Source organism: Cyprinus carpio, chromosome A9 (genome assembly GCF_018340385.1).
Source record: "Cyprinus carpio isolate SPL01 chromosome A9, ASM1834038v1, whole genome shotgun sequence".
NCBI lineage: Eukaryota > Metazoa > Chordata > Actinopteri > Cypriniformes > Cyprinidae > Cyprinus > Cyprinus carpio.
Genome location: NC_056580.1, coordinates 5,433,177 through 5,450,124, shown reverse-complemented (window position 1 = coordinate 5,450,124; position 16,948 = coordinate 5,433,177).

Sequence of the window (16,948 nt, the reverse complement as noted above, 5' to 3'; positions counted from 1 at the left end):
AATTTCATCAATACATTGGCAGAGGGAGTCAATGGGGCTGTAGTCATTTGGAGATAAGGCTAGGTAAATCTGGGTATCATCAGCATAGTGTGATAGGCAATTTGGTTCTTTCTCATTATTTGACTTAGTGGGAGCATATACAGGCTAAACAAGAGCGGTGCAAGAATTGAGCTTTGTGGGACTCCGCATGTCATGGACGTCCACTTAGACTTAAAGGGATAGTTCACCCAAATATTAAAATTATGTCATTAATGACTCACCCTCATGTCGTTCCAAACCCGTAAGACCTCCGTTCATCTTCGGAATACAGTTTAAGATATTTTAGATTTAGTCCGAGAGCTTTCTGTCCCTCCATTGAGAATGTATGTACGGTATACTGTCCACGTCCAGAAAGGTAATAAAAACATCTTCAAAGTAGTCCATGTGACATCAGAGGGTCCGTTAGAATTTTTTTGAAGCATCGAAAAAACATTTTGGTCCAAAAATAGCAAAAACTACGACTTTATTCAGCATTGTCTTCTCTCCCAGGTCTGTTGTGAGCACGTTCACAACACTGCAGTTTAGTGATATCCGGTTCGCGAACGAATCACTCGATGTAACCGGATCTTCTTGAACCAGTTCACCAGATCGAACTGAATCATTTGAAACGGTTCGCGTCAACAATAAGCATTAATCCACAAATGACTTAAGCTGTTAACTTTTTTAACGTGGCTGACACTCCCTCTGAGTTCAAATAAACCAATATCCCGGAGTAATTCATGTCACCCTCTGATGTCACATGGACTACTTTGAAGATGTTTTTATTACCTTTCTGGACGTGGACAGTATACCGTACATACATTTTCAATGGAGGGACAGAAAGCTCTCGGACTAAATCTAAAATATCTTAAACTGTGTTCCGAAGATGAACGGAGGTCTTTCGGGTTTGGAACGACATGAGGGTGAGTCATTAATGACATAATTTTCATTTTTGGGTGAACTAACCCTTTAAGCTCTCCTATACTCTCATAATAACCTCTCCCTTCTAAGTATAACCTGAACCATTTGAGTACCATCCCAGAAATCCCGACCCAGTTTTCCAGTCTCTCTAGTAGTATGTTATGATCAACAGTGTCAAACGCAGCACTGAGATCTAGTAATACCAGCACTGATATTTTGCCAGAGTCAGAATTTAAGCGAAGATCATTTATTATCTTAATGAGTGCTGTCTCTGTGCTGTGATGCAGTCGGAAACCAGATTGATATTGGTCTATAATTGCTCAAAATGGTGTTATCAAGATTGCTATTTTTCAGGAGGGGCTTAACAACTGCAGTTTTCAGGGAGTTTGGAAAAGTCCCAGAAAGAAGTGAGGCGTTCTAAACAGTTAAACACACTTTTGAAAAAAGATGTGGGAAGTGTGTCAAGATAGCAGGTAGATGATTTTAGGTGCTGCACTATTTCTTCCAAAATTTTGCTATCAATTGCTTCAAAAATAGACATAGTATCTTTTTGAAGTTGCGGCCGAATCTGTCTGACCTCTGCATAACTTGAGGATGTGCTAATCTCCTTCCTGATATTGATGATCTTCTCAGAAAAGAAGGAAGCAAACTCATTGCATTTGCTGTCTGAGAGCATTTCACTGGGAATCTGACTTGGGGGGTTTGTCAGTCTCTCAACAGTAGCAAAAAGAGTACGAGTGTTGTTTAAGTTACTTTTTATAAGGTTTGAGAAGAAATTCTGTCTAGCTGTGGCTAGTTTCACATTAAAAGCATGAAGGCTGTCTTTATAGATGCTATAGTGCATTTCAAGGTTCGTCTACCTCCACATCTGCTCGGCTTTTCTGCATTGTCTTTTCATACTCTGTACTTCTGTTGATTTTCTCCAAGATGATTTCTGTCTGCTTTTTTTCTTACTGACTTTTACAGGAGCAATATCATTAATAACATTCTTAACTTTTGAGTTAAAGGAATCAAGGAGAATATCAACAGAGTCTGCAGAAATGCTTGGTGTTAAAGATATAGCCTCCATAAATAGCACACGTGTTCTCATTAATGCATCTCTTTCTGACAGAGACAGATCTAGATTCAGTGGTAGCAGAGATCAATATATCAAAGAAAATACACAAGTGATCAGATAGTGCTACGTCCTTAATAACAATGGATGAAATGTTTAGACCTCTACTGATGATTAAATCTAGAGTGTGTCCACCTTTGTGTGTGGGTCCATGCACATGCTGAATCAGGTCAAAAGTGTTTAAAACAGTTATCATTTCTTTTGTAATTTTGTTTTCTGCATTATCTATGTGAATATTAAAATCCCCTGCAATAGCAAAACAGTCAAACTCTGAGGAAATCACTGATAATGTAACCAAGGTTACTAAAGCCCATATAAAACCTGTAAAAGAGAGAGAAAAAGAATTATTATAATGCACATATAATATTTTGTTATATTATTTTAATGTTTTAGAGATCAAATATTGATGAGGAAATTAAGTAAATGTCACAAACTAGAAAATAAATTAAATTGAACAATTAGGAATAGCTCCGCCCTTAGTGGGTTGCTCATCTCTAGCGCTAAATAGAGGTGAATAGTGTCTCGTCACAGGGTGAAGTGAAATGGCTGCTGGAGCAGTGATGTGTGTCAGATGCAGTTCTAAAGTTAAGAAAGTAAGTGAGTAATACTAGATTAATAATTGAAATTCATAGTTTAAACATCGCTAGCAGGAAAGAGTTGTTTAAACCATTCTAATCGCGTTTGTATTGACTCCAAGGGTTAAACAAGAGGATAAGCTGATTCATCTGATGGAAACTGCATAAAACAGATTTTCCTTGATTCATTGGAGGTTATTGCTAATCGTTATCACTTTATTCTTGGTAAGTGAGCTCATAAGCTACCATGTTTAGTTATGTTTTTTGCATATTTTAGTCTTTTGGTGGAGTTAAGAGTTCTTAAATGATACTGTGTTGTATAATTTTTATGAAATATGTTAAGAAATGTGAGTGAAGTGATAAATAGACTGTTGATTTGCTGTTTAAAAGAGTTTGTGCATCTCCTAACTTTATGAGCTTAATGAGTGTAATGTAGCTCAAGTGGAGTTTTGCTAACCATGTGGTCTCATGTGCTACGAGCTATAAGCTAATTGAGTGCACATACGTCATTCTAAGATGTTATTCTTCAGTAATATAGTTATATTTCTGTTAAAGAAATTTGTTAAAAAAAGAAATGTTTTGAGAATTGTGTATTGATGCATTTTAAAACATTTATTATGTTGAAAGTGATCATCTGAAATGTTAATGTTGTTAAATGGGATTTCAATGTAAGTAATTGTGATTTTTCTACCTTGTCTTTGCAAGGTTGTTATATTTCCCCCCCCTTTTTCCCCTTTGAAACAGAAACAGATATGAGTCCCAGGATGGGCCAGTTGAGAGTTAACAGACCACGACCCTGGTACTGTTTCCGGTGCGGAGAAGATGGGGACCTGGCCATCAATTGCGAGAACGCTGCGAATCCATCCAAAATTGAGGAGAAGTGGTTTAAGTTAAGAGAGCAACAAAGCCAATGGGACTCTATGCATGGAAGGCCTGCCCTGCCTTTAAACTGAAAAGGGACTCTGTATTGGGGCATATGGAGACCAGACATTCAGATTGTCGCCACTGAATGTTACAAACGGATATCTGATAGGCACAGCCATGGTGTACCACCTTTGAAATGCTTGCCAAAGGGGCTAGTTGGGATGAAATGCACAGCCAAGGTCACCATTGAAGAGAGAGAAGTAGATTGCCTTTTAGACACAAGGTCGCAGGTGACCACAATTCCTCAGTCATTTTGTGAATCAAATTGTCATACTTACCCTTGAAGCCTTTGGAAAACTTGCTGGAGGTAGAAGGAGCTAACGGACAGGCTGCGCCGTATCTGGGGTAATTTGAGTTAACCCTGAAATTCTCCAAGGAATTCATAGGAACTGAAGTTGAAGTCCCCAACCCGGCCCTGGTGGTGCAAGATTTAACAAGTCTTTCCCAAATCCTAGTTGGGACCAATTCTTTAGATGTGCTTTACAGCAAGTGTGATAAAAAAATAAGGATAACTTTCAGTCAAGCTTCCATGGTTACCAGGCAGTACTTAAAGTTTTGGAAGCTAGGTGGAGACAAACCAGTAGTGAGACTCTGGGTTATGTGAAGTTGAGGGGAAACTCCCTTGAAGTTGTGCCTGCAGGAAGCACAGTGGTCTTAGATAGCTTTGTCCACCTACATGGCCCCCACACAGATAAGTGGGTGATTCTCGGGCCTGCTTCGGTCACTTTACCAAGTGGCCTGCTGATTGCAAACTGTTTGCACACCTTACCCCATAAAACGTTCCTCCAAACTGTCAGTTTTGCCAAAAAATGGAACGCAAACAGACATAAAAATCCCTCCTAAAGTAGTTCTGGTGGAGATTCATGCAGTTCAGAAGGTCATGAACCAGCAGGATCAGAGTTTAGATGTCAAAGCTGAGAAAGAAACACTTACCTCCGAATTTGGTGACTCCCCCTTGCCAGAAGATATCAAAATTATTGAACTCCATGTCTGAGGTTTTCTCACTGCATGACCTTGACTATGGCCATACTGAAAAGTCAAACATCAGATAAAGTTGAGTGACAAAACACCATTCAAACACAGAGCCTGACCCATCCATCCCCAAGACACTGATGCTGTGAGAAAGCACCTCCAAGAACTACTAGGGATCGGTGTCATCCGTGAGTCTGAGTCTCCGTTTGCATCACCCATAGTTGTAGTCCGTAAGAAGTATGGAACAGTGCGGCTGTGCATTGACTTTCGAAAGCTCAACTCACAAACAATTAAGGATGCATACGCTTTACCAAACCTAGAGGGGGTCTTTTCAACACTAACCGGCTCCAAGTGTTTCTCGCTGCTCGATTTGAAATCCAAATTCTACCGAATTGAGATGGAAGTATCCGATAAGTGTAAAACACCGGTTGCTGCAAGTTCTCAACCGACTGAAGGAGTATGGGCTGAAATTGTCGCCTGAGAAATGTCTGTTCTTTCAGACCTCAGTGAGGTATCTGGGTCATATAGTCTCACAAGACGGGGTAGAGACTTTGCTAACCCCAAGCTTCCCTATGTGCTTCACACCAATGCCAGTACCACCGGGCTCAGTGCAGCTTTATACCAGGAGCAGGAGTCATAGCCTTTGTCATAGCCTTTGCCAGCAGAGGATTGACCTAGGGTGACAGTAAATGCACCGCACACAAACTAGAGTTTTTGGCGTTAAAATGGGCAGTTATCTCCAAATTTAGTGACTTCCCACTATGGTGCAGAATTTCCTGTCATAACGGATAGCAATCCCTTGACGTATATTCTGACTTCAGCAAAGCTTGATGCCACTAGTTACCGCTGGCTGTCCAGCTGGTCAATTTTCAACTTTAAGCTGCAGTAAAGAGCAGGTAGCCAAAATCAAGATGCTGACGGGCTTTCCCGACGACCGCATGGTGAGCCTCTAGATCAGTGCTTCCCAAACCTGTCCTGGAGGCCCCCCTGCCCTGCACATTTTATATGTCTCCCTAATCAGACACACCCAGTTTAGTTCTTGCAGTCTCTACTAATGAGCCGATGAGTGGAAACAGGTGTGTTAGATAAGGGAGACATACAAAAAGTGCAGGGCAGGGGGGCCTCCAGGACAGGTTTGGGAAGCACTGCTCTAGATGACCTGGTTTCACAAAAGGAGAGAGAAAGGATTAAACAGTTCACACTACACCATCTCATGGGACCAGGAGCCGAGTCATCCGTTCTCATGGCAGACACAATAAAGGCGATCTGTGAAAAGCATCAGGTGGTACGGTCTTCTGAAAATCCAAATCTCTCTCTCTCCTCACTTACCTTGTGTTCAAGAAGATGCAACTGACTTACTTGTCCTTGATCCTACTGGGGAGAACTTACCGGCTCAGGAACCTGTAGGGGATAATCCTGAAGAAGAGTCTGCAAGGGAATACTTACCTGAATGGAAACCTTTGGAAGAAAATTTGGATGAGTCTGTAGGAATGGAAACATGTGAGGATGAGCCTGAATCACATTGTACTGCACCAGATGTCTCTGTGAAGCTAAGACCAGAACCAGAACTATCTCCAGAGTCCTTGAATGAATTCCCCAAATGGCTGAGACAACTCCAATCAATTCTGAATCTCAGATTGCAGAAAACAAAAACACAAACGAGTGCACATACGTTATTCTAAGACATTATTCTTCATTAATATAGTTATATTTTTTTTTAAAGAAGTGTTGGGAAATGTGTATTGATGCATTTTAAAACATTTATTATGTTGAAAGTGATCATCTGAAATGGTAATGTTGTTAAATGGGAATTCATTGTAATTAATTGTGATTTTTCAGTCTTGCCTTTGCAAGGTTGTTTTTTTTTTTGTCCCGTTTTTTTCCCCTTTCCTCCACTCTTTTCTCTACTGTGTTTCATCCCTGTCCTTCCATATCGCTCTCTGATATTAAATGAGGAGTTTCTTGGAGATTGAGTTCGAACTGTTTCTGCCATTAATAAGGAGTATTCAACATTGGTGGAAACTGGCTGGCCAACCTGGTTTTTCTTGAGCTTGGACGACATTTCATGTTTCATCGAAGTGGTAGGACCACATGTACTCACCCCCCCCCCCCCGGATACTATAAAAACTGTGAACAGGAACTGTTTTTTTTGTTTCATCTTGGAGTTTGCGTATCTGGGTTCTTTAACTGAACACTGAAACAGGAGTACGAAGGACACTGAACTGAGAAATTGTTCTGAAAAAGGGAATACAAAGGTTGAGTCATATAACTGTAATTTGGGTTTTAAGTGGTAACTGGTTGTACCGTTTATGTGGAAAAGGAACACGGTTGTTTAAAGATAGTTATAAACCAAACCGAGATATAAATGAAACTGAGTAAATAAGGAGTACCAGGACTAAGAAAAGAACTATAAGAATAACTATAGAGTTGAATAATTCATTTTAAATTTAATTAACATAATTTAAATATAAATAATTACAGAACTAAAGAACACACCAAGAGTTATTATCTGAGTAAAAACTGCTTTATTTCAACAAGTTAATTAAAATGGGGGTTCTTTTGTGAATTTTGTTTTTGTTGTTTGGAAACTGTCATTTAGTTTTTTTTCTTGTCTTTTCCCAACGCTAACAAATTAATACAAAGAAATATAAAAGAAAATACTTATATATTATATAAATACTTATTATACTTATAATCCTGTCTTTTGTGATTATTTCCCTTGTCTTGCTGCAACGGTGGCTCAAGAGCAAACAAAGTCTTCTGATCTGGTCCAAGGTATTAGAAAGTGGTTTATTGTAGGTCACGTGCTACAATAACATTTCTGTGAACTCTTCAACAAAGGCTGGAGAGTATTTTGGAAGCTGAAATATATACAGAGGAAATAAAGAATCTATCAAGAATATATCCAGGTTTGTGGATCCCAGGTTCAAAGGAAGTTTTGTTGAGAATCTAGATAGCACAGTCAAGGCATGCAGTGATGAAGCAATGACACTTGTATCACATCCAGGCATAGACGATCCTCCAGCAGCAACCACACAGAGCACCTAATCCACTACCACCAAAAGGAATGAGAAAAGCCTGCCTGGGTTGTTACAGCAAATCACCAGTGCAAAGAAGAAAAGGACACAAGCTTCAGGACATGCAATGCCATCAATCCAGAAAACTTGACTCAGAGGTAAAACTATATTTGTCCCTTCCTGTAATCAGTGCTGATGCTGACCCACTGGCTTGGTGGAAGGCACATGTGAAAGAAATGCCAACACTTTCAAAAGTGGCAAGAAATTATCTCTGTATCCCTGCAACTAGTGTGCCCTCGGAAAGGGTGTTTAGAGCAAGTGGCCATCTCCTCATCGGTCAAAACTGAGCACTGAGAATGTGAACATGCTTACATTTCTGCACTATAATATAAACTGGAAGGACTGGAAATAAATGTGCAATTTGTAAAAAGGCCCTGATGTAGGTGGGTCCTGCAGCCTTTGAATCACTGTTTGTATTTCCATGTTTTCCTGGTTTGTTTTTACCTAGCCTTGTTTTGCCTTGCCTTGCCTGTGTTCTGGACCTTGGACTGTTTACCTTGTTTTTGATTGTTTTCTGCCTGCCCTGAGCATTGCCTGTTTTTGGATTACTCTTTTGCCTTGTCCTGGATATAGTTGTTTGCTGGTGTTTGACCTTGCCTGGTTTTGACAAAAATTTGTTTTAATAAACCTTGCACTTGGATCTACAGCCCCATTGTCATACCCAGTCTGTTACACATCTCTAGTCCCACCCATGAAGCTCTTTCTCTTCTGCCATCCCCAACCAGATGATTGGATGTCCCAGTCCTGTCCAGAGTCTTTCCTCCCCCACTGGTCCCCCCAGCCTCCAGACTAGGAGTGTGCGATTAATCTCAATCATCATAAAATCCCGATTTGAGCCTGTGTGATTTTTAAATCACTTTTTAGCACAATTTTACTCGGCCCCGACCTCCTGCAGTATGCTATCTGAACCAATCAGAATGCAGCGCGCCTAAATGGCGCGTGAGAACAGAACAGACCAGGTATACGTAACGGCAAGTTCACACACTCCGTCTCTGGGGAGTATTTTTTCAGCGCCCATGTTAACAGATCAGAGCGTTCACACTGCATGTGGTAAAAGATGTGAAAGATGTAAACAGAAAAGGTTAGAAATAGAAAGGTGCAAAAAGAATTAATATCTAGCACATGAACAGAGAGATTTGTGAGTGCACAGAACATGACCAGACCAGAACATGGGAAGACCAGAACATGGGAAGATAACTGGCCGGAGATTGTTTTCATCAAATGAATATCAAAATAAATGTCCATGGACATAGACACACCTCCAATAAATGTAATGAAATAAATAAATAAATGAAATAAATTCAGTTTAACCCTCTGGGGTCTATTTGTGTTTGTATGAGTTTTTTTTTATCTTATAGTTATAAGATAAAAAATAACTTAAATTACACTTTCAGTTTTGATCTTACAGATAAGAGCAATACATCAATCAATCGAAAGGGTCTCATTTTATTTGTATCCACACATAATAACAACAAAACTTTGTGCATTTATAAAATAAAGAGAACAAACAAGGTGCACTGTCTGCAGCCTTGGTCTGCGCTGATCTTTATTTAGAAACGCGTCATTAAAATGAACTGTAACTCAGCAAATACTCAACACAGAGACATGAGAGATATATCTATAGAAAGCTTGACATGTCTACTTTTAAAAGCAAGTATTATCGAAAACAAATATTCTGTGATGAAGTAATCCATATGAAAACAACCTGATGTCCAGTCTTTCACGTCTCCCTTCATTATATCTAATGCAACCACGCCCCCGCGCTGAACGCGCTATTGAGAATATAATCATCCACGTGAAGCTTGCAGTGGGTAACCGCCCTCATCAGAGCAAACAAAGCAGCGAGTGTTTTAAATTTTACTTTTCGCTTCACGCTGAGAGGAATGAGACTGAATTCACCACAGAAGACTCGCTGTGACAAATAAGTAAGAATTCACCTCAATAAGCTTTGGATTAGCTTTGGATTATTGATGCAGTGGCTTGATCAAGCAGAGATCCTAAACATGAGTAAGTCTTTTTTTTTATTATCCTACTTGTATTCGTTTTCACATAACCTTTACACATTTTACTAGTTAGACTTTTTTCAAACTATAATTCCTGACTAAATGTATAATCAAGTGAAACATTATAAAGTTTCATTCACAGCATCTAAATGTCTCACCATGCCAGGATGTTTTTTTTATGTTATATAACATAAACAGCAATACGATATAAAAATATATATATAATGTTGCTAGCCTAATGTCAGTAAGAATGGTTAGACAAAACTTTACTGAGATAGGCTATTCTCTGTTCACGAATATAGCCACATATGTTTATAACTATATATATTGTATAGGCCTACATACAAAGCATGCTTGTGTTTATGAATGTAACTAAGCTTCTGTTCATAAATATCTGCTCTGGTGTAAATATTTTGAATATGTTATACCCGGGATCCTCTGAGGTGTAAATGTATCAAGTAAGCTGTAAATATCACTCATAATATGTGTGCTATGTGGTAATTGTGTTCTTTTTTTCTATAAATTAGTACTAGTATCAGTGACCATAACAATAATGTTAATAATGTAGTTTAAAAAATATATATTTTGTCCTCAGAGTCTTTCTTGTAACTCTTCCCTCTCAGTCACACACCTGGCTGAAAGGCTCATTATGCAGCACATTATGCGGCCGTTTATCTTCTCAGGTGTGAATCACAACATTATGCATGATAGTTGACGCCTTCTCGCATATACCTTTCCTACACAAAAAGTGTCTTAAAAAATGTAAATCAATATATTGTTTTCTGTGTGCGAGTAATCAAGATGATTTTCACAAAATTTTTAAGCAAAAACTCTAGGCTTCAAAATCTGTTCTCAATAGTCTTATGTACAAATGTTCTATAGGTGTTTTATTGCCTTATTTCAGTGACTTCAAAATTTTAGTTTTTCAATAACCACGCATAAACGTTGCTTTCTCAAAAACACAATCATGTACATACATGCTGCTCACATATTATTGTAGCCCAGTTTGTGGTGATTACAGTGTTATTAGACTTTAGCCATTTATGTGTTTATAAGCAACTGAGAAAAACACATATCAGGGCATGTCAAAACTTCTCTAGGCCCCCAAAACACCCTCAGGCCCCAGAGGGTTCAGGAGGGTGGTGGCGTGGAGGCAGAAAAAGGGGAAGGTTGGAGGGCCAGGACCATGATGAGGAAAAGGAAAAGTGGACAGGATTGGAGTAGGGTACCAAGGTGGAGCAGTCAGGGCTGGAAACCACCACAGCAGAGCAGCTGGAGTAGCAGACCACCACGGCAGAGTAGACAGAGCTGATGATGCAGCCAGGGGGAATGCAGAGCCTGATGGAGCCAAAGGGGTAGAGGGATGAAGCACATTGAAAGGTCTGGAAGTCCATAGCACAGGCAGAGTGTCGTCTGACCAAGGTGGAGCCAGAAGGATGAGGGAGCCATGAGGTTGACAGTCCCAGGTGGAGCTGAGGGGACAAGGAGCCAAGGTGGAGCCGGCAGGTTGATAGGCTGAGGTGGAGTTGCAGGAACAGTGGCCTGAAGTCAGAGCTGGAAGCTGAAAGCCCAAAGACAAATCCATGTTGCATGGCAGAGCCAAAAGATGAGCTTAAGGGCTGAAGGGAGCCAGTGCCAAAGAAATGGGTGTCCTTGGTGGAGCAGGCACAAGAGGAAGCCTTGGTGTGAACATCAATGACAGAAGCATAGTTTCCAAGAGTACTTTGTTGTGTTTGGCATGCCATCTGCCACTCTCCCTGTCTCTGCCTCTGTTGTTTTAAGTGTTTATGTTTTTATCTGTGTCTATTTCAATCACTAGCTGTAAAATGGCGTTGGTGTATGATCGCCAAACACTTATGGACATTCGAGTGGCTTTTAAAACAGCCAGGATTGACACTTGTGAGTCTCATCCCTCTCCTTTGCTTACCCACACCTACTTCCCTGCACACCAGTGCCGGTATCTTATTGACCTACCTTGGAAAAGGAAGCGTTGGAGGAAACACGCACCTGTTGTCCCCGGCCTTGTCTCTCTGCGCTGCCTCCCTCCGTGTGTTCGTCGTGGTGGAGTAAATTTTTCTAATCTTCGACCAATTCGTAGATCAACGCAACCCCAGGGAGAGGTGTTGCTATTCCATGTGGCTTTAATCATCACACACACTCTCTGGTAAATAAGACATTAAATTACTTTTTTTTTTTTACTCTGCATGCTCTGGGTGCCTTATGTATCACTGAAACTTGGACTAAACCTGGAGACTTAAGTCCATTCACTGAGCTTGTGCCACAAGGCTGTAGTTTTTTTTTCAATTTCCCTCAGTTATCTGGCCACGTTGGGGGCTTGATGACAGTGTTTAAAAACCCGTACCTCTGTCGCTGTCTATCAACTAGGACTCGTAGCTGTTTTGAATTTCTGTTGTTTCAACTTCTCTGGTGAACCCTGTGGTTTTTGCTGTCATTTATCGACCACCCAATGCAAATAAGGATTTTCAGTAACATTTTATTTTAAGGACCAATTCCAACTACTAACTAGTTGCTTATTAGCATGCCTATTACTAGCATATTGGCTGTTTATTAGTGCTTATAAAGCACATATTTTAGATTCTGTAATCCCACCCCATACCTAAATTTAACAACTACCTTACTGACTATTAATAAGCAGCAAATTAGCATTTAACTGAGGGAAAACTCTTGGTTAATAGTGAATATGTGTTCCCTATTCTAAAGTGTTACCGGATTTTCTTAATGAATTTGCTAAATTTTTATCTTGTGGTCTGTCGATGTTGGATATAAAAAAATTGTGGATGTTGGCATATCTGCCCATAATGTTCTCTATGTCGTTTGATGGAAATACCCCAAGTCAGTCATCATTGCCACGTTGGACTCGTATATTTATGGATTGCTCAATGGAAAATTGTCCTCGAAGTATGAACTACTAGGTGTTACTCAGGATATGAACTCTCTCACCTGTCATCTGGATGTTATAGAACATCTTAGTATTTTTAATAAAAATTGTTCCAATATTTTAAATTCTATTGCACCATTAAAGGTGAAAAAAACAAGCATGATCCAATACCTTGGCATAATGATATAACTCATTCCCTTATACAGACTTACAGAAGGGCATAACATAAATGGAAAAAAGATAAACTACAAGTTTCATATGAAATTTTATGTGACTCTCTCTCGGCCTTTCAGCGAGCTGCTAAGGCTGCAAAGTGTAGATATTTGGTAACACTTTAGAATACTGTTTCTTACTTACTACATAACTAATAAGAAATTATTGAAGAACTAACAGGTAATTTTTCATTAACACTTAACTCACTACTGTTAACTACTAAGGAAGATATGTTAATTAATCAGTATGTTATACAATTCCATGATTGTGTTAAGTAACAGTTAGCTAATCAATAACTAATGTATTCTGTCATACCTCTTGAAGAACTACTATTAATTATCTACTAGTTAAGGTTCAAGATAAATAACTATGAAGTAACTACTAATTAACAGTTATACAAAATTACATTGAATTGTGACCCTTTCATATAAATGTTATTAGCAGCAGCAGCAGCAGCAGTAGTAGTAGTAGTATGAAAATGCAATATTAATAAATGCAATAAATTTTATAGAGGTTTTGCCTGTGTAGTTAATTGTTTTTGTGAGTGTGTTTTGTAAGAAATCAGCTTCCAATAGGAACCCCACCACGACTTATATTTTATATACAGTACTGTATGTGTGCCTCATCAGCATATACCCACATTACCATTAATTCATTTTCTGTTTGTAAGGCAAAGCCTGAGGAAAAGTGAAAATACGGGTAACCAATTAGTAATTAATAAATAATTATCAAATAATTCTGCAGGACTTATTTCAAACCTGAAACATTAGGCCTATTCTAAAGTGAAAATATTGGGAACCCATTAGTAATTAATAAATAATTATTAGATAATTCCTCAATAATTACTTAGAACCTGAAACAGTATTCTAAAGTGAAGACATAGGGAACCCATTAGTAATTAATTAACAATTATCAAATAATTCTGCAGGACTTATTTTGAACCTGAAACATTAGGCCTATTCTAAAGTGAAAATATTGGGAACCCATTAGTAATTAATAAATAATTATTAGATAATTCTGCTAGAATTACTTAGAACCTGAAACAGTATTCTAAAGTGAACCTATTAGTAAATAATAATTACTACATCATTTTGACTCAAATCAAACTTACATTCTAAAAAAAAAACTATAAAGTAATTATAAACTATGTAAAATAACCAACACAACTTGTTTACGATCTTTATTTCAGATTAGAACATTTCGTAATACAGCATATTTTATTCCATTTTAACATGTATACTGCCCATATTTAAACTAATTTAAAAAACATTTTATAATCAAAAGTTAGAAGCAAACAAAATGCATATTTTATTTCCATTATAGGCTAGTAAGTGGACTGTAACAAAGTTGCTACTGTAGTAGTACTTTGTACTTGTCCTTTTACTCAAGTAATTTTGAAAATGAATAGGCCTACTTATAATTTTACTGGAGTATTATTTTATTGGGGTATCTGTACTTTTACTCAAGTACTTGATTTGTGGGCCACAGCCTGATTATTATAGTGATTATTTGCGTATAACTGTTCAGTAGTAGTTACTACATAGTTATTTTTCTTGAACCTTAACTAGTAGATAATTAATAGTAGTTCTTCAGGAGGTATGACAGAATATATTAGTTACTGTTTAGCTAACTGTTACTTAACACAATCATAAAATTATATTACATACTGATTAGTTAACACGTCTTCCTTAGTAGTTAACAGTAGTGAGTTAAGTCTTAATGAATAATCACCTGTTAGTTCTTCAATAATTCCTTATTAGTTATGCAGTAAGTGAGAAACAGTATTCTAAAGTGTTACCGATATTTTTAATTATACAAAAAAAGTCCTGTTTTTATCATGTCCATCTTCTTTCAAAAGTGAAGTAATTTCTATCTTTAAAGAAGCTTGAAATAGCTACGCACCCATTTGTAACAATTCAGCTAGACTACTGCAGTTCTTTGTATGTTGGTGCTCTTCAGTCCTGTGTTTCTTGTTTGAAGTTAGTTCAGAACGCAGCAGCTCGGCTTCTTACTGTAAAGTGCAAATTTGAGACTATTACACCTGTTTTAATCTCACTTCATTTGCTGCCAGTTAAGTACACAATCGATTTTAAAATTTCAATGTTTGTTTTTAAATTTCTTCACAATCAGGCCCCACAGTACTAAACTGATCTGTTACAGCCTTACAGTCTGTCGAGATCACTCAGATCTACTAATTCTGATCTTTTGCAAGTGCCTAGGACAAGACTAAAAACCAGAGGGGACCGTGCTTTTTCTGTTGTTGGCCCAAAATTATGGAATAGTCTCCCATCTCACATTAGAACTGCCCCGACCATGTCTGTTTTTAAGTCCACTCTTAAGACCTATTTGTTTTCTCTGGTGTTTAATATTCCTTGATCTATTGTTTTATGATTCTGTTCTCAGGAAATTCACCCATGTTTACAGCTTGTGTTTTCTAATTGTATTTATAGTTGCTGTGTATTTTAAAGTTGGTCATTGTTTGTATAGTGTTGTAAAGCACTTTGGTCAAAAGTTGGATGTTACTACCCCACCACTTCTCCTTTCTCCTTATCCACAGCCAAAAGCTGCACTTTTCAGACAGGTCTTTCAGGGTCTTCCACTGATTTGCTACTGTAATGCCCATACCTCTCAGGAGGTGATGTTCCAGCAAACCCATGGCATCCTACTTCTACTGGGTAAATGGTGGTTCTCCACCCAGCCCTTTCCACATCTCTCCCATGCTGATCTTTCTGCCAACAACAGCTTCCTACGTTGTCCAGCCCCCCTGTTTTTCTTGAGCTACAGCCTTAGACTTATCACACCGATACTTCATCTTCATCACCTCGGACACTACCAGTTCTTTCCTCTTTTTTCTGTCAGCCTTGGCCCAGACCTGTGGCATTTCACTGCAGCGCTACCACCTATTTGGCTGGAATCCTTCCTGACTCTCCATCCTGACTGTAGCCTCACCATTTCCTTCTTTTCTTGTTTTTGTATGCCATTGAATTTCATTAAATCATTTTTATCCCCACAAATGATTCCTCCCCTTTTGCCCACCTGACACCTTGTGTTTGCTTTAAATGTTGGTCAGACTGTTCTTGTAACTGGTACTCACTCTTCTTCTCTTGTCTTGTAGGAGTTACTCTGTTGTTGCTCCTGTTCACTCTCTCCACCCGGTTGTGGGTTATTCCTGAAAACAATTTGGACCATTCCCGGATTTCCAGTATCATCTGGTCTCTCCTCACTGCAGTCTAATGCTGCTGTTTACATCTGCTTGGAGCAAAGGTGAATTGGAGGCACTTATTGAATATGGAACCGCATACTAGCATACTATTCTTACTATTCTTACTATTACTGTCATATAACAATATGGAAAAAATAGTAAGAGTAGTTTACAAGTACACAAATCCAAATTCAGCAACTGTATTGCTGGTAGGTATGAATGTGTGTCCTGTGATGGGACACACATTCATGTGTCCTGTCTTCAACTCTTATGATCATGGATGAATAAATAAGTGTCTTTGTACAACGTTATTGAAGTTTTCGCAAAAAGGGGTTAATCATAGTATGTGTCTGTTGCATCAAAACAAAATAAAATAAATAAATTGTCATTGAAATAATAATTTGTAATATATCTTGCAACAAAGTAATCAGAGAAATTTAACTGAATGTTGTTTGTCATGTGCATGCAAAAAGTCTTTGGAAAGAAAATGTAAAGTATGAAAGGATGCTATAGATACAAAATACAGTGAGTTCTGGTTGGGACATTCCAGAACCAGGATTGAGAAGTCTGGAATCTGGAATTACTGTGGAACATATAATTATTTTGTTGACTGTTCATAGTAGCTATGATGCTTTGTGTCAGTAGGTCAGTATAATTACTGTTTCCTTATACATAGATTCTCTATCATTTAATGAAGCCAACATTTGATTAGTTTTGATGAGCATCATGCATACAGTGCACAAATACCTAAACACAAATAGCCTAATGTAGCAGTAAATGCCTTTACATGTATTAGCAGGAAAATGGAATACATAATACAATATATTATATACACAAACCCACATCCTGAGATTCCTTGGCCCTGCCAAAATGAACAAGCCCAACAATATGCAAAAAAATATTAGCATGACATATGCTGAATGGGAAATAAAGCAATACATATGTTACAGTGATTTGATTGCAGGTACGTAAGCAATGCTTTTACAATCAATTACAATGACTGGCCAAGCATTCAAATAATGCATCTCAT